This window comes from Saccopteryx leptura, chromosome 7, assembly GCF_036850995.1.
Source record: "Saccopteryx leptura isolate mSacLep1 chromosome 7, mSacLep1_pri_phased_curated, whole genome shotgun sequence".
Taxonomy (NCBI): domain Eukaryota; kingdom Metazoa; phylum Chordata; class Mammalia; order Chiroptera; family Emballonuridae; genus Saccopteryx; species Saccopteryx leptura.
In genome coordinates this window covers 112,283,538-112,311,010 of record NC_089509.1, presented here as the reverse complement: position 1 = coordinate 112,311,010, position 27,473 = coordinate 112,283,538, and the positions used below count along the sequence as shown (strand labels likewise).

At 49.3% G+C, this 27,473-nt stretch overlaps 1 protein-coding gene across 1 annotated transcript in view; it reads left to right on the top strand.

Annotated features, from left to right (window-relative positions):
• The window catches only part of DNER (delta/notch like EGF repeat containing), a 263,137-nt gene that overhangs the window by 82,768 nt on the left and 152,896 nt on the right, over positions 1-27,473 (top strand). The window lies entirely within an intron of this gene.

Below are 27,473 nucleotides of genomic sequence, written 5' to 3'. Positions count from 1 at the left end.
CCAAGTCACTGAAAACCACGGTGGCCTCCCAGGGCTTCAAGGACTGATCCAGAAATGATCAAATCGCTCATTTCTGAGTAACATAATTGCAAATCAAGGGATAGTAAGTTTATCTACTTTTTTTTTTTTTTTACCTGATTAAAGTTTTAGCTAATCTCAAAGCCACTTTGATATTTATTGTGATGAAAACTTTTGAGGAAAGGATTTAAAGATATTTGGGTGTGTAGATGAACTACCTATTATGTATAATGCCTCTGAGTTTGATTTTGTTTCCCTGTGAGTGTATTGTGACTATGGATTATGGCATCATCATTACTGCCTTGTTATGAAAAGTCACAGTTAGGCGATATGTTATGAAGCCGATCCAAGCTACGCGCTTTCCCTCACTACATTCGGAGAAATGATGTATCACGCCGTCAACTTCAGGGGCAGAGGCATTCCTGAAGTGGTTCATGGACATTATATATATTTTTTGGACATTACATTTTTTTTTTCAATGTGTTTGAAAAAGCTTTGAGTTTATTTACTTTTCTTAGAAAGTATGTTTTGTATCTTCATAAAGATAAAAACGTTTGGAGTTTTCACAACAGTGGAAAAAATAATGGTGGGGGCTCCAGCTGTAGAAAAAACTGACTTAACATTGCTGAGAAATCAGCGTTTCTCTAAAAGTGAAATTTCCAGATAAAGGAAGCTTGCGTCTTTAAACAGTTGAAACCTTCTTTGTTAGCATCAACTTCTAAATCGTGTTCTATGCTTCCTGACCGTGCAGTAAATCATGGAATAGGGGATGGATATGTTGATGTTACCTAGTTAAGATCTCCGGCTCCGGAGCAGGACTTTCTGGGTCCATGTTTTCTTCTACCACTTGTAACTGTGTTCCCTTGGCAACTCATCAACCCACTGGCCTCAGTGTCCTCATCGATAAGGGGGACACTGAGGGATAAGGACAGTGTCTTTTTAGTAGGTGCGTTGGGAGGACTAAATGAGTTCCTCTATGTCACATGCCTGGTTCACACTGGGCACACACAAATGTAGTTGTCGCTATACTTTTGTTTCACCATATTTATGAGCATAACTTAGCTGCTGTTCTGTGCTCTAACACGCCCGTGGTCTGTGATGCTCACTTTCTTCCTTCTCCTGACTGCTGTGGACCGTATTCCTCCCCCACTGTCACCTGCCCCTTGTGTCCCCTTCTGTCACTGACTCATTCCATGGTAGGGAAGAGGATTTTCTTTTTGAGGATGACAGACCTGGCTTCTGTTTCCAGCTTTATTACTTACCGACTCTGAGACCTTGGGCAGAGGGTATTATTGAACCTTTCTAAGCCTCTGTTTTCTTACGTGGGTATAAACCGGGCTAGTTGTGCCTTGCTCAGAGGAAAAGCAGGTGAGATCTGGACGTGGTGGTTGGCATGTAGTGATAATAGCTGCTGTGATTACCGTTAATTATTATTTATGCATTGTTGCTTGGGGAAGACTCTGAAGGTAATCTCGTGCTTTTCCTACAAAGTGAAGTTTACATACATACGTACGTGCATACGTACATACATACAGTACATATATACACATACACACACATACATCATGGACTAATATGTATGTATATGTGTGCGTGTGTATATATAACTTTTTTTTTTTTTTTTTTTTTTTTTTTTTGCATTTTTCTGAAGCTGGAAACAGGGAGAGATAGTCAGACAGACTCCCGCATGCGCCCGACCGGTATCCACCCGGCACGCCCACCAGGGGCGACGCTCTGCCCACCAGGGGGCGATGCTCTGCCCATCCTGGGCGTCGCCATGTTGCGACCAGAGCCACTCTAGCGCCTGGGGCAGAGGCCACAGAGCCATCCCCAGCGCCCGGGCCATCTTTGCTCCAATGGAGCCTCAGCTGCGGGAGGGGAGGAGAGAGACAGAGAGGAAGGCGCGGCGGAGGGGTGGAGAAGCAAATGGGCGCTTCTCCTATGTGCCCTGGCTGGGAATCGAACCCGGGTCCTCCGCACGCTAGGCCGATGCTCTACCGCTGAGACAAACGGCCAGGGCCATAACTTTTTTTCTTTTACCTTTTCTGGTTCCAAGCTGAGGCAAGCAGATATTTTATTATGTATAGGCAGCTATTATCATGCATTCATACATTTCAGGTAGTTCATGAAATAATATAATGAAATACTAGATGTAAAAATGATCAGACTGGAAATTATTATAGTCATTTTATATCCAATATTTTAAAATTATTTAAAAATGCAGTACCAGCTTATTTACCTAGCACATGATAGGACTCTTTGCATGAGTTTGCAGATACCTGAACATTCCTCCTTAAATTCTGATAGTCTTCTTTGTAGTCATTTTTAAGGAATGGTCCCCTAGTGCACTATCTACGTCAGTGGAGAATATAGAACATAATTTAGCCATTTTGTTGAGTCAAGGGCGTTAACTGGATTGTTCAGTCACCCAGTGATGGGAAGGTGTAGGATGTTGCCTCTCCACCCTGTGGCCTCAGATGGTCAACTTGTTGGTTCCATGCTTTCCCTTTTTATAGATTTTCTTTTCTTTCTTCTTCTCACTTCAAGCATCACTCGTGTTTATGTTGCTGACCCAGCCTGTTGCTTCTAATTTATTTTGGTTTGGCTAACCAGATAACTAATTTTGTTAGGTTTGTCTGCAAAATGGGAATGAATACTGTATGCTTGGCTGTTTAATGAATTCTAAATTAGGTTAGGATTTTCAGCTATGTTCACAGCCTATGCTAACTAACTAGGTAAATTACTATATTTAATTTGGATTAGATTGGGAGACCATTAAGAGGTGTTAACACCAAAACACAAAATTGAAAAAAAGAAATGTCATATCATGTAGCTCGTATGACAGTTACTGAATTGGCATAACTCCAATTTACTGAATTAAGCAAATCTACTAATTGTGTTAACCTTAGTCTACTCACAAAAAGAGTATAAAATATGCAGTGTAAAAATCTGAAAGGCAACCGTAGCCTCACAACGGGTGGAGGAACTGTCTGTGAAGTCAGAATTCATGTGCTGGGCTGCGTGTCCTCTTTTGGTCACTCGGGCACCAGCTTTGTGACGCTGGTGTATGGTGATCTACATTTTCACGTGGTGTGAGGGCCCTTCGAAATGGGTCTTCATGAAGAAGACAGAGATTGCACTGAGAATTTCTGAGCCATTCTAGAATCACAGATAGAGCGCAGTTAAGAACTGTTTAGTGTGGTTCCATTTTGCATCAGTATATGTTTTTCTTAGGACGGAATTGGTAGAGACTTCTGTGTAAGTGAATTGTTTTTGCCTGGTGTCGTCTTCTTTCTAGACTAAAAATATTTTCTCCGTTGGGTCTCCCACACCTGGAAGCACTTTATGTAACACCATTCAAGTGTTCCGACTACCTCCAAAAATTTTGAAGAGTTTTGGATCCACTGTTTCCTGGCCAGTCGTACATGTGATTTAAAAGAAATGTCATGATCTCTTTGCATGTTATATAAGGCTGGTGGGCTCTGAGACCACTGGGTGCAGCCCCCCCCCTCGTGCAGGAGAAGTGGGGTCATCTTCACTCGAGAGATGCAGGAACCAAGCCTCAGGCTCAAGACCAGAGGGAGGGAGCTGGGTTCTGACCTTTTCATGTTTACAACACACTCTTTTTCTCTGGTTTCTTTCTGAAATATAGAAATAAATCACTTAAAAATTCAAACAATTTTTTATTTTTTGTTAAAAATTAGTGTATAGAGGGATACAACTAAAGTGTTTGAGGAGGTCAACAGACCTTTTCAGAGGGTTGCAAGTTGTTGAGAATGGTTGTATCTGAGAAAAATCTAATTTTAAAAATAACAGTTAATTTTCCATTATCTAAATGATGAGAAACTTACTTGGAATAATCATCACAGGTGACAAAGGTTTAATTCACATGGTACACAAATCCGTTTTTAAAATAGTTTTATAGAATTAGGTTCCAATTATTTGAATAAACTAGATCTAAGTCCTGGGGACTACAACTATGTCATAATCTCTCTTTTAGAATGCAAGTTTATTGTTGGGATCACAAGAAATTCTTTTTCTTTTTAACGTTATCATTCATCCAATTCTGAGTTTTGTTTGAGATGAAGCTTATATTGAGCTTCCAGAAATAAGATCAAGTGAGATAAATGAGTTTCTATTTATTGAATTCGCGTGTTTTGAAATTAGTGGGAAGCTGAAATGCATGCTTTTCATTCCTTGATCTCTCCATGATGGCTGTGCCTTGGCGCCCTGGCCAGGGTTCTCTCTTCTGTGGCAGTGTTCTTGTTTCTGGGCACAGAGAGGGGACGGAGGGACAAGTACATTCTCTGTGAGGGGTACGAGTGGGCTGCAATGAGGAGTAATGTTTGTGCTTTCACTTTGATCTTTTCACCCTAGATCATAGACGCCCACTTTAGAACTGATTATTGCTCTAAGCATCAGTGCTGGTTTGTGTTTACCGTAGAGTTGGCTAATGGGAGAAAGAAAATCAGTAATAAGTAAACGATGTGTTTGCTTCAAGTAAGGGCCAGAAGTCACTATGACACCGTATGACAAAGGTTTGAGATGGGTTGAATGAGAAAAGGATGTGGAAGGATTCAACGTCACATGACTCACAGCGGGCCGGAGAAGCCATGGTGGCAACATCAGAGGGCAAGCTCCAGGGAACCTCCATGGAACAAGGTCGCCTTGTGGATAGCCAGCTGGCTATAGCAAAATATCCTCTTCCACATTAAATTTATTTAAATTTGATTAGTTTTTTCATTTTAAATAAAAATATTTTATATATTCTTTTGTATCAATTTGAGTCACAATTTAAACTTAGGTCAGCATTGAGTGCCTGTGTAATTGTTTGCCAGTGACAGGAGTCCCCTTATTTCTCAAATTTGATCAAGTACTCTGCTCCGTGCTGTCCTCGTCACTCTGATTCCTACCTGCAGGCCAGGTCCAGCCACAGGATTCAACCCGCAGGGGCCCAGACTCTTAGCTGGGTCCTACCTCTCTGCTCTTCCTGTAGCTGCTTGCACTGTCGTGACTCCAGAGAGAAATTTCTTTTTTGCCACCAGTAGCGTCGTGAAGGGATGACCACTAAAGAAACCCTGCCGGCCTGACCTGTGGTGGCGCAGTGGATAAAGCGTCGACCTGGAAATGCTGCGGTCGCCGGTTCAAAACCCTGGGCTTGTCTGGTCAAGGCACATATGGGAGTTGATGCTTCCAGCTCCTCCCCCCTTCTCTCTCTCTGTCTCTCCTCTCTCTCTCTCTCTCTCTCTCTCTCTCTCTGTCTCTCCCTCTCCTCTCTAAAATGAATAAATTAAAAAAAATTAGAAAAAAAAAAAAAGAAACCCTGCCCTTGTCACTGCATTAAATTTAATAATTAAAAAAAAGAAAAAAAGAAAAGAAACCCTGTCCTTTGTCCTCTGGAACAATTCTGAACCCTTGCACTGGCCCATCGGAAAGCCTACCGCGGAGTGGGTGGTGTCCCTAACTGTCCCTCCTTGTGGAAGACTGGGGCTCTGAGCCCTGTGTGCACCCTCCCTGCTTGTTAGCAGCTGTTTCCTGTACTCAGAACTGAGCCACAGACGCGGGGATGGCACAGGCTCTCAAGGAAGAACTGATTCTGTGAAGAAGCCATCCTGGTTCCCAGCTGCATCTGCTGCGACTTCAAAAACCGGCTTCCACTGGCCCTTTGGAAAAGCACCTTCCTCAGGACGGACAGGCTCCCGCTTTCTAGGAATGCTTGGAGGTATCCGTTCTGCTTCCAAAACATGGCTGTGCTGCTGTTCATGGGGCTCCCGGGGAATAAAAGAAAATTAGAAGAGCAGAAGGTCATGCGAAGGGTCAGAAGACAGAGTTTGAACTGTGTTCAAAGAATGGTCAGCATTTAGCACCTCTGTACATCGCTGGGACATGATTTTTTTTTTAAAAAAACAAATTTGGGTGATTTCCATGTAATGCTCCAAGAATAAAGCCCTGTGATCAATGTTGCTGCTGGTCCCGATTGTGCTGAAGTCTTAAACAACTATGCCTACAGAACGTTCAACTTCAAGTGACTGTGTCTTGGGTAATGTGGGGTAAATAGAACTTCATAATCATCACGTAAAGTCCTGCTACACTGTGCCTTTAATTCCCCCAGCCAGCCGTGAGGACAGTGGGGATGGCCCTTGAGTCACATAAGAGGGAACTGACTGCAGTTGCTGTCCATTCAGTGGAGGAGGTGGGGTTCCCCCCCCCATCCCCATCCCCTCCCCCCCCTCCCGGGGTCCAGGCTCTTCGTGCTGCACTTGGCCTCCTCTGGTGGAGAGAGAGCCCTGGTCTAGCCCAAGGAAAACTGCAGAAAAGCCCTTGGGTCTACAGAGCTTCCTCTCAACCGCGGCTCCGCCCATGAAGTGTCCTGTAGGAGAGACTAGGAAGAGCTTAGGAAGGAGGACAGAGAGAAGGCCGGGCACAGGTTGAGCGTGGAGCTGGCCTCACGTCACTTGCTCCCAGGGGAGTGGACACAGAGAGGCTGGGCAGGTTGGGAAAACTCTGACATTCCATCTAGTTGTGTGTCATGTCCGCCCCTCAACCCCCCCCCCCCCCACTGCCCCAGGTATCTCAAATCCCCAAATACCTGTGCTCATCTTCAAATATAAATCTCCCGGTCTCGTCGGTACCAGACACAACATTGTTTTTGCCTTACTCCTCCTCCCTTGCTTTGTCTGTGACATAAAGCCCTTCCATTAGCCTCTGCAGTCAGGAATTTGAGGCTCAGCAGTTGTGGAGAGGGGCTGGAATAAAGACAAATGACTGTCAGACTTAATAGTATCTGTGAATCTGTGAGATTCACGGGTCGTCATCTGTTTCCAAAATGTGTGCTCGGATTCACCCACTCGGACGGCCCGCCCTGCAAAATGAATGATTCAAAGAGAAAAACACCTAAAATTCTAGCAGCTCCTGACCTTTTTGAGAAGGGTTTAACCGCTCACTGTCCCACATACTGTGTCTGTGGTGTGCGTTAACTTTTCTGGGTCTCGGACGTGTCACCCAGGAAGTGGAGTCGACCATCCTTGCCCGAGACAGCATTCCTGTCGGGTTTAGAAATACTGCTTGGGGGGTGTAGCGCAGGGTCGTAAAGGGTAAAGGGGGCCAAATACATGGCGACGGAAGATGATCTGACTGTGGGTGGTGGGCACACGATGCCATATACCGACCGTGTACCATAGAAATGGACACGTGAAACCTATGTGATCTTATTAACTGAAAACAAAACGTAAAGGAACCTCGTTTGTAACTAACACTCGTAGCACGGCCGCAGGACGCTCGCTCAGGACGTGAGGACCTCTGCCGTCGGCTCTCTTTCCCACACCGCGCGCGGAGTGTGCCCTGGCTCACGGGCTGGGTGTGCCGGGACCACAGCCGGGTGCTCTGTCTGCCTCTTTGGCGGCCATCGGCTTGAATGCCTGAGTTGGCTGTTTCCAGTAGGATGAGCCGGTTGTCAGATCACGGCACATGCTGCGGGGGTCCTTGGTGATCCCGCTGGATTTTATTTCTTCCCTTTACCAGCAAAACTTCTGTTTTTGGAAGCAATATTTATAGAATGAGCTGTCGATTAAATTATATTGTGTTCAGCAGAATGAGATTTTTTTTTTTAATGGCTTTGTTTGCCAAAAACCTTCCCTGCAGACAAGGAGGGACTGATAACCCGATCTCCTGTCAGACATTTTGCAATGCAAATGTTGGAAGGAGGACACAAATGTGACTGAATTTTCAATAGAGCTTCGCTATTGTTTTCTGTTAGCAAGTCAGTAAGTGCTTTTTGTCTTCAAGGTGTGAACACGTATTTCAGTCTAAAATCATTTTGTGTATTGGACTAGGTGTACGGTATTTTTCCCCACCGAGAAGGACGGAAGGGGGCCGGAGCCTCGAAGCGTGGAATAATAAAAGGCTTTATTGAGTACAGAGCCCGCTTCCCGCCCGACGAGGTTCCCTGGCCCCGAGGAAAGATGGAGGCCAAGGAAGTCGCAAGTGGTGACCCGCGTGGGAGATATTTAAAGGGTCCCTAGGGTGGTCGAGCTAATATGACGTGGTGAAATCTCACTGGCTGACAGATGGTTGCTTTTTCCAAAGGGCTCCTGGGAAGTTTCTTTTGGCTCGCTTGGTTGTGGGCAGTCCTAGCCAAAGTTTTTGGGTTTGACCTTTCCCACCGACCTTACACTAGGTTCTTGCTCTATAACACAAAGTAATGGAGCTTTGGCTGCCACCTTTATGAAGGTTTCTCATTAATTCACTCAATTTTCCCTCTGTATGTGCCTAGATGTGATAAAATAAATTCACAGAATTATTCATAGGATCTAGAGGTCAGCACAAAACACTGAACTTAACTGGTTTGGAGCTCACTGTGCCCCACATTGGACCGAACAGAACCAGGGCCGAGCCCCTCAGTGTTGGCAGGCCCCGTCTTGGGCCGTTCCTGCAGAAGTGCAAAGGACAGTGAGCCCGGAATGTTCGAGCCAGGGATGGGCCCCGAGTTGGTGGCAACCTTCAGAGGGCAGCTCTCTGGGGGCACACCCCCCCCCCCCCGGACAGCTGGGCGATCCAAGCCCAGAGTCGGCTGATGTCCTGCACCCAGAATGCGGCATCCAGAGTCCTGCACCCAGAACACCACACTCAGATCCTTGCACCCAGAACCCCGCACCCAGAACACTGTACCTAGGCCCCGTACCCAGAGCCCCACACCCAGAGCCCTGCACCCAGACCCCACACCCAGAGCCTGTACCCAGAGCCCCGCACCCAGAGCCTGTACCCAGAGGCCTGCACCCAGAGCCTGTACCCAGAGCCTCACACCCAGAACCTGTACCCAGAGCCTGTACCCAGAGCCCCACACCCGGAGCCTGTATCCAGAGCCCCACACCCAGAGCCCCACACCCAGAGCCCCGTACCCAGAGACTGTACCCAGAGCCCCACACACAGAGCCTGTACCCAGAGCCTCACACCCAGAGCCTGTACCCAGAGCCTCACACTCAGAGCCTGTACCCAGAGCCTGTACCCAGAGCCCCACACCCAGAGCCTGTACCCAGAGCCTGTACCCAGAGCCCCACACCCAGAGCCCCACACCCAGAGCCTGTACCCAGAGCCTCACACCCAGAGCCTGTACCCAGAGCCTGTACCCAGAGCCTCACACCCAGAGCCTGTACCCAGAGCCATACACCCAGAGCCTGTACCCAGAGCCCCACACCCAGAGCCTGTACCCAGAGCCTGTACCCAGAGCCCGATACCCAGCGCCTGTACCCAGAGCCCCATACCCAGAGCCCCACACCCAGAGCCTGTACCCAGAGCCCCACACCCAGAGCCTGTACCCAGAGCCCCACACCCAGAGCCCCGTACCCAGAGCCTGTACCAGAGCCCCACACACAGAGCCTGTTCCAGAGCCTGTACCCAGAGCCCCACACCCAGAGCCTGTACCCAGAGCCTGTACCCAGAGCCCCACACCCAGAGCCCCGTACCCAGAGCCTGTACCAGAGCCCCACACCCAGAGCCCCGTACCCAGAGCCCCGTACCCAGAGCCCCGTACCCAGAGCCCCACACCCAGAGCCCCGCACCCAGAGCCCCGTACCCAGAGCCCCGTACCCAGAGCCTGTACCCAGAGCCCTGTACCCAGAGCCCCGCACCCAGAGCCCCGTACCCAGAGCCTGTACCCAGAGCCCTGTACCCAGAGCCCCGTACCCAGAGCCTGTACCCAGAGCCCCACACCCAGAGCCTGTACCCGGAGCCCCACACCCAGAGCCCCGTACCCGGAGCCCCACACCCCGAGCCCCGTACCCGGAGCCCCACACCCAGAGCCCCGTACCCAGAGCCCCGCACCCAGAGCCTATACCCAGAGCCCCGCACCCAGAGCCTGTACCCAGAGCCCCGTACCCAGAGCCCCACACCCAGAGCCCCGTACCCAGAGCCCCACACCCAGAGCCCCGTACCCAGAGCCCCGTACCCAGAGCCCCGTACCCAGAGCCCTGTACCCAGAGCCTGTACCCAGAGCCTGTACCCAGAGCCCCACACCCAGAGCCTGTACCCAGAGCCCCGTACTCAGAGCCCCGTACCCAGAGCCCCACACCCAGAGCCCTGTACCCAGAGCCTGTACCCAGAGCCTGTACCCAGAGCCCTGAACCCAGAGCCCCGAACCCAGAGCCCCACACCCAGAGCCTGTACTCAGAGCCCCGTACCCAGAGCCCTGTACCCAGAGCCCCACACCCAGAGCCTGTACCCAGAGCCCTGTACCCAGAGCCCCGTACCCAGAGCCCCGTACCCAGAGTCCCGTACCCAGAGCCCCGTACCCAGAGCCCCACACCCAGAGCCCCACACCCAGAGCCTGTACCCAGAGCCCTGAACCCAGAGCCTGTACCCAGAGCCCCGTACCCAGAGCCCCACACCCAGAGCCCCACACCCAGAGCCTGTACCCAGAGCCCTGAACCCAGAGCCTGTACCCAGAGCCCTGTACCCAGAGCCCCACACCCAGAGCCTGTACCCAGAGCCCTGTACCCAAAGCCTGTACCCAGAGCCCCGTACCCAGAGCCCCGTACCCAGAGCCCCACACCCAGAGCCCCACACCCAGAGCCTGTACCCAGAGCCCTGAACCCAGAGCCCTGTACCCAGAGCCTGTACCCAGAGCCCCACACCCAGAGCCTGTACACAGAGCCCCACACCCAGAGCCTGTACCCAGAGCCCCGTACCCAGAGCCTGTACCCAGAGCCTGTACCCAGAGCCCCACACCCAGAGCCTGTACCCAGAGCCCCACACCCAGAGCCTGTACCCAGAGCCCCACACCCAGAGCCTGTACCCAGAGCCTGTACACAGAGCCTGTACCCAGAGCCTGTACCCAGAGCCCCACACCCAGAGCCTGTACCCAGAGCCCCACACCCAGAGCCTGTACACAGAGCCCCACACCCAGAGCCTGTACCCAGAGCCCCACACCCAGAACCTGTACCCAGAGCCTGTACCCAGAGCCTGTACCCAGAGCCCCACACCCAGAGCCTGTACCCAGAGCCCCATACCCAGAGCCTGTACCCAGAGCCCCACACCCAGAGCCTGTACACAGAGCCTGTACCCAGAGCCTGTACCCAGAGCCCCACACCCAGAGCCTGTACCCAGAGCCCCACACCCAGAGCCTCATACCCAGAGCCTGTACCCAGAGCCCTGAACCCAGAGCCTGTACCCATAGCCTGTACCCAGAGCCCCGAACCCAGAGCCCCACACCCAGAGCCCCGTACCCAGAGCCCCACACCCAGAGCCCCACACCCAGAGCCTGTACCCAGAGCCCCAAACCCAGAGCCTGTACCCGGAGCCCCGTACCCAGAGCCTGTACCCATAACCCTACACTGAGAGCCCCGTACACAGAGCCCCACACCCAGAGCCTGTACCCAGAGCCCCACACCCAGAGCCTGTACCCAGAGCCCCGTACCCAGAGCCCCACACCCAGAGCCCCACACCCAGAGCCCCACACCCAGAGCCCCGTACCCAGAGCCCCGTACCCAGAGCCCCACACCCAGAGCCCCGTACCCAGAGCCCCACACCCAGAGCCCCACATCCAGAGCCCCATACCCAGAGCCCCATACCCAGAGCCTGTACCCAGAGCCCCACACCCAGAGCCTTTACCTAGAGCCTGTACCCAGAGCCTGTACCCAGAGCCTGTACCCAGAGCCTCACACTCAGAGCCTGTACCCAGAGCCTGTACCCAGAGCCCTGAACCCAGAGCCCCACACCCAGAGCCCTGAACCCAGAGCCCCACACCCAGAGCCTGTACCCGAGCCTGTACCCAGAGCCTGTACCCAGAGCCCCACACCCAGAGCCCCGTACCCAGAGCCCTGTACCCAGAGCCCCGTACCCAGAGCCCCGTACCCAGAGCCCCACACCCAGAGCCCCACACCCAGAGCCCCACACCCAGAGCCTGTACCCAGAGCCCCGTACCCAGAGCCTGTACCCAGAGCCCCACACCCAGAGCCTGTACCCAGAGCCCCATACCCAGAGCCCCACACCCAGAGCCTGTACCCAGAGCCCCACACCCAGAGCCTGTACCCAGAGCCTGTACCCAGAGCCTGTACCCAGAGCCCCACACCCAGAGCCTGTACCCAGAGCCCTGTACCCAGAGCCTGTACCCAGAGCCCCGTACCCAGAGCCTGTACCCAGAGCCCCACACCCAGAGCCTGTACCCAGAGCCTGTACCCAGAGCCCCGTACCCAGAGCCTGTACCCAGAGCCCCACACCCAGAGCCTGTACCCAGAGCCCTGTACCCAGAGCCTGTGCCCAGAGCCCCGTACCCAGAGCCCCATACCCAGAGCCCCGTACCCAGAGCCCCACACCCAGAGCCTGTACCCAGAGCCCCACACCCAGAGCCTGTACCCAGAGCCCCGTACCCAGAGCCCCACACCCAGAGCCTGTACCCAGAGCCCCACACCCAGAGCCTGTACCCAGAGCCCCGTACCCAGAGCCCCACACCCAGAGCCTGTACCCAGAGCCCCACACCCAGAGCCTGTACCCAGAGCCTGTACCCAGAGCCTGTACCCAGAGCCCCGTACCCAGAGCCTGTACCCAGAGCCCCACACCCAGAGCCTGTACCCAGAGCCCTGTACCCAGAGCCTGTGCCCAGAGCCCCGTACCCAGAGCCCCATACCCAGAGCCCCGTACCCAGAGCCCCACACCCAGAGCCTGTACCCAGAGCCCCACACCCAGAGCCTGTACCCAGAGCCCCGTACCCAGAGCCCCACACCCAGAGCCTGTACCCAGAGCCCCACACCCAGAGCCTGTACCCAGAGCCCCGTACCCAGAGCCCCACACCCAGAGCCTGTACCCAGAGCCCCACACCCAGAGCCTGTACCCAGAGCCTGTACCCAGAGCCTGTACCCAGAGCCCCACACCCAGAGCTTGTACCCAGAGCCTGTACCCAGAGCCCCACACCCAGAGCCTGTACCCAGAGACCCAAACCCAGAACCCCGCTCTCCCTGACCTGCAGGGTCCTTGTTGGCAGTGGCCACCCCACCAGACACCATTTCCATCAGAGTAAATCTCTCCCTGGGACACCTTTTTTTTTAAAATTAAGTTTTTAACTGAGGTATAATTGGCATGTAACATATTTGTTTCAAACGTATGACACAATGATTCTATTTTTGTATACATCGCAAGTTGATCACCGCAAAGCCCCCATTTCTCTGATCAAAACTCTGTATCTGTGACTCAGATTCTCCCTGAGAATCCTCAGTAGTCAGTGCTGCCAGGAAAAGACTATCCTACTTTCATAGATGGGAAAGGTAAGGAGTTGAGAAGTTACTGTCATTCACCAAGAGCTAAGAAGTATTCGATGGCCATCCAGGGGTTTGAACGACTGGTGGGGGACTCTGTAGTGCAACTGACTTCATTTTGCAACCATGTTTGACTATTTCTCATTGTCATCGACCCCCTGCCAAAACCCAGGAGAGATAGTGTAACAAAAATGACAAGCTGACGATACAAAGCTTTCATCCTTCTTATCTGCACGTTGGCAGTAAGGGCTTCGAAGGGACCTGTCGGTCTGTAGACCATGCAACTTAGCACCTGAGTTATTCATGTTTCCCGTCAACACTACTGAGAAGAAGGGTAGGTGGAGACAGGTTCATGGAACCGGGTGTGAGTTGCGCACTGTCACGTCGGGACCCCGCCGATTCATATAACCTTACAGGACCTTGGCATTCCTCTTTGTAGTGTGGGGTAAAACCTTCCAGTTTGCCTGCCTCTCAGGGTGTTTGTGGGATATTGTCAACTTACTTGATTTTCAATCATTGATCAATAACTTTATTCTCTCTGTGGTCTGTATACTGTTCTCTCTTAAAATCTCAGCTATTTGGCTCTCTTAGGAGACAGAGACTAGTGAACAGCCGAGCTTTCTGGACTGTTGAGCTTTCTACAATTCTAAGTGGCAGAGTTTTGAAAATTTGCCTGTTTAAAGAAAATCATTTATAAAATGACACACACAAGGATGAAGTTTTAATGTATTATCCTACAACTCCAGTTCTGATATAAGCCAGAGGTTCTGGAACCAAATTTTTTGGTTCATGGGGGTCTCAACATCACAGTACCCTTCTTAAAATAGTGCCTTAGGCCAAAAGAAATAGCTAACGGTTCCATTTATGAAGTGATGTTAAAGAAAAATCTGAAAACAGATTGGATTTAGGACCGTTGCAGTAGGGGAAAGAGACCTCCCTAGAGAACCAGGCTCAATTCCGTCCCGGGGTGTATTCCTGTGGAAGGTTTCGACTCCTTGTGGTCAACTCTGTTTTCATCCAGAGAGCCTAGAGGGATGTCATTCCTTCTGCTGGTTCTGCAGGCCTGCTGCTCGATTTATCTCCAGGCCACCAGTCTCTTTGTAAGCAGACATGGTGGCTCTGAGCGGCGTTACGTGTGGACTTAGGTGAGGAAGTCCCCCTCTTCTCCTGGGCTCAGGGCCACATTCCCCATCTGCACATGATTTCTGGAACCCAGACCTCAGCTCTAGGGTTTTATTTCCAGGTCCATGACCCCTGTGGTCAATGCAGTGGCACCTGCTAATGGCACCGGTTGTGGGTTCTCTATTCTTACCGTTTCTGAAACTTGAGGACTTCCCCTTCGCCGCCTCCTTTGAATCAAAGCGTCTTCTCTTATATCTGATATAGTTCTATGGTTTTTAGCTGGAGAAGAGCCTGCTCAGCACGTCAATGTGTTATAATTAAAGTCTCGAATGATGAAATTTGCCATCAAAAAAGCTCTTCTTTTCTGCCTGCCCAGGGCATTGACATATGCAGGAAAAGTCATGGTGTCTATAGTCTTGAAGCACTAGCTCAACTCACACCGTCCAACTTGGCAAGCGTTATTCAGCGCGAGGGGTTTCATCAACATTCTAAAACCCATCCGAGGATGCTCTGTGCTCAGAAAATGAGTGTCCCGAACACCTTGAACTCTACATGGTTGGGCCTTGCTGACAGCTTTCCCACCCTTCTCATTTCATGACTTAATTGGAAACGCTCAGCATTTGCGTTTTTAGAGGCCATGTGGACCATCGGTACCGTAGCGTGTCTTCACGCCGCAGTGCCTCTGTTGCACCGCTCTGTGGACCCAACTCCCCAGGCAGCAGCTCTCTACCGATTTAGGTGTCGCCTGTCCTGGGGGCGGAAACCCCTCTGTGTCTCAGAAGGCAATGCACTGGGTGGCCGCCACAGGGCCCCCTCCTCCGCTTCCCTGGAGAGCTGTCCCGTGTCCACGGGGCTGCAAAACTGAGGTCGGCCGGGTTTCCACCCCTCGTCCCTCCCCTGTCCGTCTCGACTCCCAGACTGTACAGACTCTAGTCTGTTGCTGACGTTCTTGGTTCTGTGCATTGCAACGCCTGCCTCGTTCTAGTTGGTAGGGTTTTTATGAAAGGGTGACCTCTTCGGCCGTCAGCCCTGTTTTTCTCTTCCTTCGTTGCTTTCTCTTTTGTTTCTTCTGTCTTTTTAAAATTTCCAGAGTCCCCTCAGCTTCCCCATGGAACATTACCTGGCCTTTTACTAGACGCTGTTCGCCACCCCGAGGGCGTCTTTCCTGCCAAGCGCTGAGCTGGTGATCTGAGCACGCACGCAGGGTGCGGGTCTTCGGTGTCTGATGATTAAGAAGCGATTGCCGATGGACAGCCAGGGCCTGCTCTTTGGGCGGCTGGAATTTTACTCTTTTCCCTTCCAGCTCTCTTTCTTAGCGACGGCTTCTTTCTGGGTAAACGAGTTTGGACAGAATGAAGATTTTCAATTTCTCCGCTGAGTCATTGATCCTTGTCCTAATACCCAGGAGCAGATGGGTATTAAAATTAGAGCAGCTGTTCCCACTTAAGGTTAGAGGTGCTGAAAAGGCAGCAGGGGGAGTTCTTGTGACCGCGGAGAAGAAAACGCGTCAAAGCTGTCAGGAGGCCACGCGGGTACGCAAGCACGCGAAGCCCTCTCTGGCTTAAAGCAACGGCTTTCCCCGTGGACGGACGGCGGCCCTGGTGTCTCTGCCCTTTCCCCTGCTTTCCTGGGCACCCACAGAGCTCTCTGTCACCCCACTTTTCCCTAAGGACCCGGGCTACCAGGCCTGGCTGACACGAAGTCCGGCCGCCGGGTTGGAAATGCTCTGATGCTTGGAGCAAAGAATGAAGGGTGGTCTGAAAGAAGGCAGTGCCCGTCCTTTGTTTCGGACGATACACCCTCAAGGCCCACCCTGTGCCTGGGGTGGCCGCTCCCTGCTGCCTCCCACGGGTGTCATCTGTCATTTCCACCTCTACCTGTGGGGTCCCCAACAAGAGTAGAAAAGGCTCTTTCGGAAGTGGGAGTCCCCACGCTGGTTTAACACGTTTGGTTGGCTTCCTGAGGCTTCGAGGACAGAGGCCACACCCATTAGAATAATGCAAAGACCACTGTATCCGGGCTCCTGGGGGCTTTGCTGGCCTCCCCGGGCTGTGGGAAGTCTCCGTGGAAGGTTCCGGCAGCTCACCATCAGGGAGAAAGGCGGGAAGGAAACTTCTGATTGGTGGGAAACATCACCCAGAGAGGTCAAGTCCTAGCTTTCAGCTGTGTGGGCAGTTTCAGCCCAGACTTTGAAGACGTTCACGAACTTAGCTCTTCTCAGGATAGATGCCCCTCCTACCTCTTTCTCTGCTGCGTGGCCAGCCTGCGAGGGTCCCTAAGCCCTTCGCCCCGCTCCCTGGCCTGGGCACGCCACGCGGTCTGCGTCCTCGGCTCTGTCCTGTCGTCTGGGGAGAGGAGCTCCGTTTGTTCCACTCTGCTCTGACACTTGGTCAGTGTGTGGTCCCTTTAGTTAAATCAAAAGTTTAAAAGCGGCCCTGGCCAGTTGGCTCAGCGGTAGAGCGTCGGCCTGGCGTGCGGGAGTCCTGGGTTTGATTCCCGGCCAGGGCACACAGGAGAGGCGCCCATCTGCTTCTCCACCCCTCCCCCTCTCCTTCCTCTCTGTCTCTCTCTTCCCCTGGCTCCTTGGCCTCTGCCCCAGGCGCTAGAGTGGCTCTGGTCGCAACAGAGCGAAGCCCCAGATGGGCAGAGCATCGCCCCCTGGTGGGCATGCCAGGTGGACCCCGGTCGGGTGCATGCAGGAGTCTGTCTGACTGCCTCTCCGTTTCCAGCTTTGGAAAAATGAAAAAAAAAAAAAAGTTTAAAAGCATATTTTAGCTACGTCCCTTTTTAATTAAAAAAACAAAAACTTTTCTAAGAACTATCTGCCCTCTTCCAAGTCTGAAACCAGTGGCACAACTCCAGTGAGGCAGGCAGGAAACTACAGCGGCGACACCTGTCCAGAGCAGTGTCCTGCACCCAGAGTCCCCCTTCCCAAAGGAGCTTCTGCTCAGAAGTCACCCCAGGGCTCTTTCCCGCCTTTCTACCCGATGGTGAGCTGCCGGCACCTTCCACGGAGACTTCCCACAGCCCGGGGAGGCCAGCAAAGCCCGCAGGAGCCCGGATTCAGTGGCCTCTGCATTATTCTAATGGGCGTGGCCTCTGTCCTCGAAGCCTCGGGAAGCCAACCAAACGTGTTAAACCAGCGTGGGGACTCCCACTTTCGAAAGAGCCTTTTAGGGACCATGCGCTGACCAAGTGTGGGGGCCCAGGGTAGGGGTCATCCGTCTGAATGAGGGTGGACGCAATCTGGCGTTCGCCAGCTCTTCACCCTGTCCAGACCCCCCCAAGCTTCCATATATTCCTATGGGCTCCGTTATCCTGGACGCATCTTCATCTCAGATTCCACATGTGCAACATTGGGACCTTTCACGGAACCATGGGCTGGAGCCCTCTGGGCCGACAGCTTCTCCCCTTAAGCTGAGTGAACTTGGTTCAGATCCTTTCAAAGGCCTGGTGAGCCGCCAGGGTCTGGGGTCTGTGTCACCTGAGGCCCCCCACAGCTGCTGGAGCCCAGGGTGGCCCATCCCCTGTGTCCGAGTGTCGTCTCCAGTGCTCCTGACCCGCTGGAAGGCGGCCTGATCCTCGAGCTGCCCAAACCGCTCCCGTCCGGGAAACCAGTGCCCGGTCCGGCTTGCTTTCCAGTGATTGTGTGACTTGCCTCTAGTGGCCAGTGGCAGCGAGCCACACTCTTCTTCCAAACACCACTCCTTGACACCATGAGCTAAAATAAGAGGCTTTGTGGAACACAGTAAAAGAACCCCTCAGTCGTGGGTTCAAATTTCCGCCACATTTGACTGTGGATCAGCTGTTTGGCCTTTCTGAGCCTCACTTCCCTCTGGATAAAGTTATTCACTTGTCAGGGTTGTTAAGAGCAAAAGGGTTAGGGCCTACAAGGGACCCGGTGCTCATGACCCTCAGCACGTTGTTATCACTCTTCCCGACATCCTCCTCCTGTTCCTGCTCCGGGCAAATGTTTTTCTGACCCCTCCCACCTCTCTGATGCCCACCCCCCACTGATCTGTGTGTAGGCACTGTCAGCCTCCTGTCACCCCACCCCCAATACAGTGGTGATTTCCAAATCAGGGCACCAGCTCACCAGTGTCCCCTGAGCACCAGACCTGTATTTCCAACCACTTAAGGACATCGCCTACTCAGCATCTCCCAGATACCTAAATATCTTTCTGCCCCAAACCGAAACCCTGGCTTCCTCCCCTTTTCAACTTTGTTTTTCTTTTGAATCCCACATTTCAGTGAGTAAATCCTGGTTCTCAAGTCACAAGCCCCGGAGTATGGCAACTTTCCTCTTTGACCTTATACATCTTATTAATTTGTCTCCCAATCATATAACTGTCCTGCCTGTCTGTCTTCATGTTTCTGTGTTGACCCAGCTTTAGATATGGCCCATGTCATGCCTTGCCTGGATAATTCCAGTGGTTTCCTAATATTTCTCCAGGTTGACCCCCTCAAATGTATCATTCCATTGTTGTTAGGGGCCTTTCTCTAAAATGTTTCATCTGTCATATTCCCACTTAAAGTTCATTATTGACGTGCTTTCAGAGTCAGTCAAACTTTTTAGTGTCGTATACTATGAACTGATTGATCATCAACTGTTTCAGCACATCTGTTATTGAACTTCCCTGACACGTGGCCAATTTGCGAGTTAAGTAGAACTACTTGTAGCTATCTCAATATATCACCCTTTTTAATACCTCAGGGCCTTTGCACTTGCTGTTCTCTCTGGCAGGAGCCCACTTTTCTGCTCTTCTTTCCTTTGCTAGCTCCTCCTTGACCCTTGAGAATTATTTTACACAGGAAAACTTTCTAAATTACCTGGGTGAGTTCAAGGCCCCAACTCTCTGTTTTTCATAGCATCCTGTATGCATATCTCATGCCTCTGATGTCACTGTGATAAAGTCGTGGTTTATTCATCTGTTACCCCCATTCATCAAGAATCTTCGGCCTTGTGCCATTCATCTCTGTAAGTCCAGGGACACTGCCAGACCTTTTCCATAAAGCTTAGACTGATCCTATGAGAGTGCTCCCTTCACTATATCATCGCCAGATGCAGAGATGATTAATTTTTAAAAATAAATTTTATTATAAGAAAGAAAATTCTATCTTTTGAATAGGGTGTGAGAAGGGAGTCAAGCTTAATTTTTTCCCCACCCCTGAAATATGGATACTAGTTTATTTAAAAGACTGTATTTAAGAGTAGTGTACTACTCTTAAGAAAACTGAAGTGTCTATAAATGGTCATTCTCGTTCTTGACTCTGGACTCCAGTGTCCTAATTACTGTAGCTTTACAAGTCCTGCATCGTCGTAGAGCAAGCCCGCCTACATTGTTGTTATTCAAGAGCGTCTGGGCTATTTGGAGACATTTTACATGAGGACAAGAACAAGAACAACGGTGAGCTTGTGATTTTTGTTGCAATTGCATTTAATATGTAAATAGCTTTGGGGAAAATTTGAATCTTTGCGTTTTCTAATCCCTCTATTTGTATATACCTTCTTTAATTTCTCTCAATATTAGTTGACTATTTCACGGAACTTGTTGAGTCTACAACCTTCTTTCATTTGACGTATTCTTTGGAATTTGAGTTTTTTGATATATTGTAAACATCACCTTTTTTAAACATTATTTTTTGTTTGTTTTTGAAACATGAAGGTGCAACTGTTTTTCTTTTTCAAGAGATTTTGACCTTGTATCTAGCAAACTTGCTGAAATTCCATATTCTAGTAATGAATCTGTGTGCATAACCATAGAGTCTGTGAATAATGACAGTGTTGTTCTTGTTCCTACTCAGTCCTTGTATCTTTTTATTCCTGTCTTCTTTCACCGGCTAAAGCCTTTAGCATGACGTTCAATGGAAGTGGGGCTGCAAACATCCTTGCTTTGTTCTAAATTTCAAGGAAAAAGTTTTCAACATTTCACCAATAAATATTCCATTTGCTGCAGGATTTTTTTTTTTTGTAGATACTCTATCAGATTTAAAACATTCACTTCTATTCCTATTTGCCAAAAGTCTTCACCCTAAGCGGATGCTGAATTTAATAAAATGCTTTTCCTGCATTAGTTGGGATGCTCATATAATTTTCCAGAAAGTTCCATTCCCAGTTTGCTGCGGGAAGTGGGCAGGGAGGTGAAAGTTTACATACCTCCTGTGTTCGTGGCATTGATGTTTCGTAACGAGAGTCTTCTAGGACGTCTGAGTGCCTCTGATGAGTGGTGAAACGAGAATGGATGCACTGAAATTGTGCTGTAAGTTTCTGACTCAAGAAGCTTGTCTTTGAGGCCCTGGCTGGTTGGCTCAGTGGTAGAGCGTCAGCCTGGCATGCAGGAGTGCCGGGTTCGATTTCCAGCCAGGGCACACAGGAGAAGCGCCCATCTGCTTCTCCACCCCTCCCCCTCTCCTTCCTCTGTCTCTCTTTTCCCCTCCCGCAGCCAAGGCTCCATTGGAGCAAAGATGGCCTGGATGCTGAGCATGGCTCTGTGGCCTCTGCCTCAGGCGCTAGAGTGGCTCTGGTTGCAACAGAGCGGCGCCCCAGATGGGCAGAGCATTGCCCCCTGGTGGGTGTGCCAGGTGGATCCGGGTCGGGTGCATGCGGGAGTCTGTCTGACTGCCTCCCTGTTTCCAACTTCAGAAAAATACAAAAAAAAAGAAAAAAAAAAAAAAAAAAAAAAAAAGAAAAAAAAAAAGAAGCTTGTCTTTGAACGACGAAAAGAAAAGAAAGAAGCCTTTCACTTGAGGTTGGTGTGCCCCACCCATAAATGCAGATGAGTGCTCTCTCTGGGGATGTAGTGAATATAGAAACCAGAACACGAGGGGTTTGCCAGGTTTCTGAAGGGAAGTTCTTTATACATCTGTGACCTCGGGCTTAAAGATTCGTTGATGTGACTGTTGACGGTGTACATTAGCCAGGCGGAAGCGAGGGCAGTGCGATTTCAAGGTAATTTTCAAATTTGAAGAGATGCCGTGAAAAAGGTAGAAAAATAATTGGATGTGTTTATTTTTAATGGATTCATTTCACCGTCAAGAGTTTGAATTCTGTTTGTAACATTTCCCTTTTAGCCCACTTAGAAATGTGACTCACCCCACATGCAGAAATCAGGACAGGCTGATTATACAAGAAAATTGACTCAGAATGGAGGGAGAAAAATGACCAGTCTTAGAATAATTTTCAAGTAGATCTAGAGTCTCTAATGCAGAAGTAAAGTAATATCGAAAGATAGACATATGTGTTTCACTATGAAATAGGATTCTTGATCTATTAAAGTGAACAAGCATTTTTATTATTTGGATTTGTAAAAAAAAATTCATGGGTGCGTTTCTTGGCCAAGTCTACTCCTGGCAGACACAACGAAGTGATTTTTTCTACCCACCACATCTCTACTCTTTGTGTTGTAAGCAGTTGGAGTTGGTGTGTAGTTATGAGCATTATTGAACAAAGTGGGGAAAATGTCCTTTTTCAGATGAAAACACTGTGACAGTTGAACTCCAACATTGTTTTTCAGCATGAAGATGACATTTCTAACCAGTGCGATTTCCATTTTGGATGGAGAAACCAAATATTAAGAGCTGAAAGGACATTAGAGCTCTCTGGTCCCACTCTTCCCTTTTACAGTTGAGGTAAACCGAGTCCCAGGAAACATCCTTGCTTGTCCAAGATCACCCACGAATGGGAGTGGGGCCCCAGGTTTTCGCTGCTGAATCCTAGTACTTCAGGGTAATGACTGCTTATCTCTATCCTTCTAGAAACCTGGAACTCCAAATTTGGGAGTCATCTATGTGGTGGTCCCACTCCCAGTTGGCAGATGTAGCCAGTCCTGCTACTTATTTATTTATTTATTTAATATTTAATATTTTCCTTCCTTCCTTCCTTCCTTCCTTCCTTCCTTCCTTCCTTCCTTCCTTCCTTCCTTCCTTCCTTCCTTCCTCCCTCCCTCCCTCCCTCCCTCCCTCCCTCCCTCCCTTCTTTTTCTTTTTCTTTTTCTTTTTCTTTTTCTTTTTCTTTCTTCCCTTTCCTTTCCTTTCTTTTCTTTTCTTTCTCTCTTTTTTATCCTGATAATCATTCTGAGATTAAAAAAAAAAAAGGTGTGCATTTTAACAGATAAAGAAGCTAGAGTTTAGACAGAGGAAAAAAGAAAATGTTCTGTAGATAGTATACCTAAAGTGAGACTCTGAAATCTTTTCAATGCCTGTTCAGGACTTTTTCAGTGTTTTGTGATCAAGAATAAAGTGATAATGGTGCCTTTGTATCTACCTGGTCCTAAGCTTGCGCCATGAGAAACATGGCCGCCTCAGGTAACTTTGTTTTCTAATTGAATTTATTGGGGTGACATAGTTAATTACAGTATATAGGTTTCAGGTGTGGAATTCTAGAACACATCACCTGTATATTGAACCGTGTGTTCATCACTCCAAGTCAAGCCTCCTTCCATCACCCTTCATCCCCCGTTGTCTCCTGTATCTCTTCCCAGCCCCCTCCCCCTGTGGAAATCACCATACTGTTGTCCAGGGGTCCCCAAACTTTTTACACAGGGGGCCAGTTCACTGTCCCTCAGACCGTTGGAGGGCCGGACTATAAAAAAAAAACTATGAACAAATCCCTATGCACACTGCACATATCTTATTTTAAAGTAAAAAACAAAACGGGAACAAATACAATATTTAAAATAAAGAACAAGTAAATTTAAATCAACAAACTGACCATTATTTCAATGGGAACTATGCTCCTCTCACTGACCACCAATGAAAGAGGTGCCCCTTCCGGAAGTGCTGCGAGGGCCGGATGTGGCCCTCGGGGGGCCGTAGTTTGGGGACCCCTGCTGTTGTCTGTTCATGAGGTTGTTTGTTGTTGTTTTTTTTGCTTCATCCTTCCCCTTTTCACCCAGCCCCCTAACCCTCCCCTCTGACAGCTGTCAGTCTGCTCTCTGTATCTAGGAGTAGGTTTCTGTTTTGGTTTTTTTCTTGTTAGTTTTATTCATTAGATTCCACAGTAAGTGGACAGTCCTGCTGTTTCAGGACCCCTCGGTCTGGGTAGTTCTTCCTCCCTCTCCTCTCCAGGCTTCTACCTGCTTCTATATTTAGCCTCTGCGGGGAGCTGTCCATCACTCATGTCCTTCAGTTCAGTTGATGGGCGGGAGTTTAGGGACAGAATTGCCACAATGCTTCCAGGGAAGGGAAGGCCGTCTGACTTCCTCGTGTGTTATCTACGTGAGCGCGCCTCTCATAGTGCCAAGGTTTATTCTGTCCAGTTCCTGTCCATCATTATGATCCAAAGAGCGTCCGGTCCCTTCTCTGCCTTAGGCTGTACTGTGGAAGGTCCTTTCTGTGATTTAATCACCTGGAATATGCCAGCCCAGTAAGGGCATTGGGTGGGGAGGGAAAACAGTGGTAATTGCTACAGCGTGATCATGTCCCTGTTCAAGCTGGTCTTTTTTGAAGTCTACCCAGATGAGCCCACCTACCCATTTCTTATTTTCATGAACCCAAAGTTGGTATAGTCTGGACAGGGCCAGATAAAACTCAAGGGCCAGATGATACTCATTACAATGCCCTTGTGGGCCAGATGGTCTCTGTGGCTGTCACTCAGTGGCTGATGTGGTGCAGTCAAAACGCACACAGAGGGCCGTGGTCCTATCCCAATAAAACTTTGTTTACATCCCTGGTTTATACTCACAGACTATAATGTTGATGTTTGGATCGAGGGCATCAGAATCCAGGGAACACTGAAAGATATGGGTTTCTGGGCCTTGCCCTTAGAGTTTTGATGAACAGCATGGATCTGGAGGAAATCTGGTTTTTTCTTTTTTTTTTCTTTTTTTTTTTTTTGTGACAGGGACAGATAGAAAGGGAGAGAGATGAGAAGCATCAATTCTTCATTGTGGTACCTTAGTTGTTCATTGATTGCTTTCTCATATGTGCCTTGACTGGGGGGCTACAGCAGAGTGAATGACCCCTTGCTCAAGCCAGCGACCTTGGGTTCAAGCTGGTGAGCTGTGCTCAAATCAGATAAGCCCGCGCCCTCAGGGTTTCAAACTTGGGTCCTCTGTGTCCCAGTCCAACACTCTATCCACTGCGCCACTGCTTGGTCAGGCAGAAATCTGTATTTTTAAAAGTTCTTAAATTGATTCTGCTGCCCAGTTATTAAAACAATAGTCCATTCTGCTTTTTAAATTTGCATGTGTACTTATATACATACAAACAGACACACAATTTTGTGTTTAAAAATAATATTACACATGGCACGATTCTGTTCACATCCTTGTGCCTGTCGCTCGTTTGTTCTTTTACCCCCTTATCGAGGCCTCTCTGTTACTGACAACCAGGAATCGCTCTAATAAAGGACTTAGTCCATGTGACATATTGTACAGTTTTCCTCTCACACCATGTTGCTGCCTTTCAAGTTCAATTCTGGCATCATATGGATTTTTAAACCATTTTGATGGAGTTAGGTGTATCCATTTGTTCTTCCAAGGAGTGGTCTTGCTTCAGGGGTCGTTGGCAATGTCTGCGGAATCTTTAGTTGTCACAGCTGTCGGTGTTGAAGGGAGGGCTTCTACCGGCATCCGGTAAGCAGAGGTGAGGGGTGCAGCCAGACACCCCGCAGTGCACAGGGCAGCCCTGGCTGCAGAGACGGCTGCTGCCCAGAGAGTGTGCGGTGCCCAGTGAGAAGTCCTGCTAAATAAAGTAACTTTTTCCTATGATACTCGTATCTTATCAAAATCTGTATTAAAAAGCCGCTAGATTGATTTGCTGCTCAGAAAAATTACTAAAACTATGCCCATTCTACTTACTGCTTAATACCCCACGGAAGTCCATCCTTAGTTACTCACGTCTCTTCTGTGTTGGTAGCTTACTCCTCACTGCTCTGTAAATGCCAAAGCCCGCCGTGTCCCCTCGGTGACCTGTGCGGCCTGGGTCACGTACACGTGCCCCATCCGTGTCTGCAGGCCTCCCGGGCTGCGTTAGGACTGGACCACTCAGACACGCTTCCGTCTCCCCCGGCGGACTCTGCCTCTGAGCGCGGTGTAAGTGAGGGCATGGTGACCTCAGCGCTCTGCTTCCCCGGACCCTCCGAGAACAGTGTCAATGAAAGCTGAGCGGCCGGCAAGAGAATCTGCAGTCAGACAGATGGGGGAGACCCTGAGGTGTTCTACCCCAGCCCTTCACTTACGGTGCGGGGAATGTGTGACCAGTGCCACCTGTGCAGACCACGGCCGGTGCCAGGACTCTGGTTGGTCCCCTGGCTCCATTTTCCCTTAGAGAAAGAATTTTTTTCTGCTACCTCTGTTTTGTTGAGTCCTGCCGTTGTCATCTAATGGCTCTGAGACCTGCTTAGAATCTGCTCATTTCGTGCCTGCAGTGATCAAAGCCATCCTCTCTCTCTCTCAACTTTCGGGACTCGAACTCAATCGAGCACATGATCATAACAGTCAACATGCATCGAAGCAGGGTATTAACTGACAATTAGGTAGTTGAGGTTGACCCCAAGTTAACGTGTCTGACCCTTCTGTTGGACTGCTATGCTCTCTGAGGGCCAGGACTGGGCTTTATTCATCCTCCTGACCCCTGTTTTAGGTACCCTGCCTGGCTCATCATAGGTGCTCAGGAAATGTCGCTTGGATTACTGATAATGATAATAAATTTTCTGTAAAAATCCACAGAGTAGGAACAAAGCTCTTTGATTCTCTAAACTAGCACGGAAGGATTACCTGGGAAGGTAGGTGTGTCTCCCAGGCCCCGTCATCACCCAGGTAATGCTGATTTGTAGTATTGAGGAAACACTCCTAGATTTGATTCGACTCAGTGTATCTAATGACCCTATAAGTGGGCCTCTTTCATACTTGATTAGCTCTGACCTTTCAGTCTCTGGTTTGTATGCTGCAGGGGGCATGGAAATGCCAAAAACGTGGCGGCAAATAGTTTAAGGAGGGAAAACAGGTCATGGCTAAAGTGTCGTATGAGACACCTTCCCATCCTGAGTTCCCTGGGTTGGCAGGCACCTGCACTGTGGTCTGGCCTCCCATGTCACCCTGGGCACACACACATAAATGCTCTCGACTGTAGCATAAATTAATTGATATAGGTGAAAAGTCTACAATAACATGTGACATAAACAGTTTCAGATTAATTATATGATGTAAACATATTTAGCTTAAATAGATGAATTAACTGGTGCAACAAATGTACAGCATTTAATACATGAGCTTGTAGGGTAGCTATAAGCAGAAAACCATTAACCCATGGGCTTTTTCTTTATCCTTTTTAAGCTGATTTTACAAAGTCTTAATCACCCCCACCCCCATTATTAAAAGCTAGAAATTATAGCCAAGAAGAGATAGCTTATTATAAAATTTTTGGGTATTCCCAAAGTCAAGTCTTATTAATTATGATATTTTGCATCATGCATTTTGACAGTTTGGTTATTTCCTGCTTATAGTCTAAACTGAGTGGGATTCAACAGCAGTAGTGACCTCTACAACTGGACTTTTTTACTTTGTGAAATGAGGTGGAGCCATGCAAAGTCTGGGAGGAAAGCATTCCAGGCAGAGAGCCCAGCAGGTGCAAAGGCCCTGAGGTGGGAATGACTGTGGCATAGACCAGGGACAGAAAGAAAGCTGGGAAGGGACAGTGCAAAGGAGAAGAAACATGTGTGGGAAGAAAGGACATCAGGGGTAGGAAGGTGTCATATCAGGAAGGGCACTGTCTGGGTTGGGTTTTACTTTGATTTGTTAAAGGCTATAAATATTTAAACTCAGTTACAGTTTAAATATTCTCTTCAGATGCCAACCCATCTACTCTTTCCTGATATTCTGTGAAGGAATTGCCAAGTGATAACAGATAATTAACAATGTAGACTTTTTGGAGCTTCATTTTATTCAACTCAAAACCCCTTAATGTTCCTTAAGGAGTTTGTTGGAAATTGTTTGGTGAGGATAATTAGCAGAACGAGTAGTGATTTTTCCATGCAGAATTATGTGTGAATCATGTCCATAGGCGAAATCGGGGTTCTGTTTCTCGGTATATTCTTTCCTGGATTGTATTTCATGATCAGTCCTGAGAAGCCAGGGGTGCATCAGATAG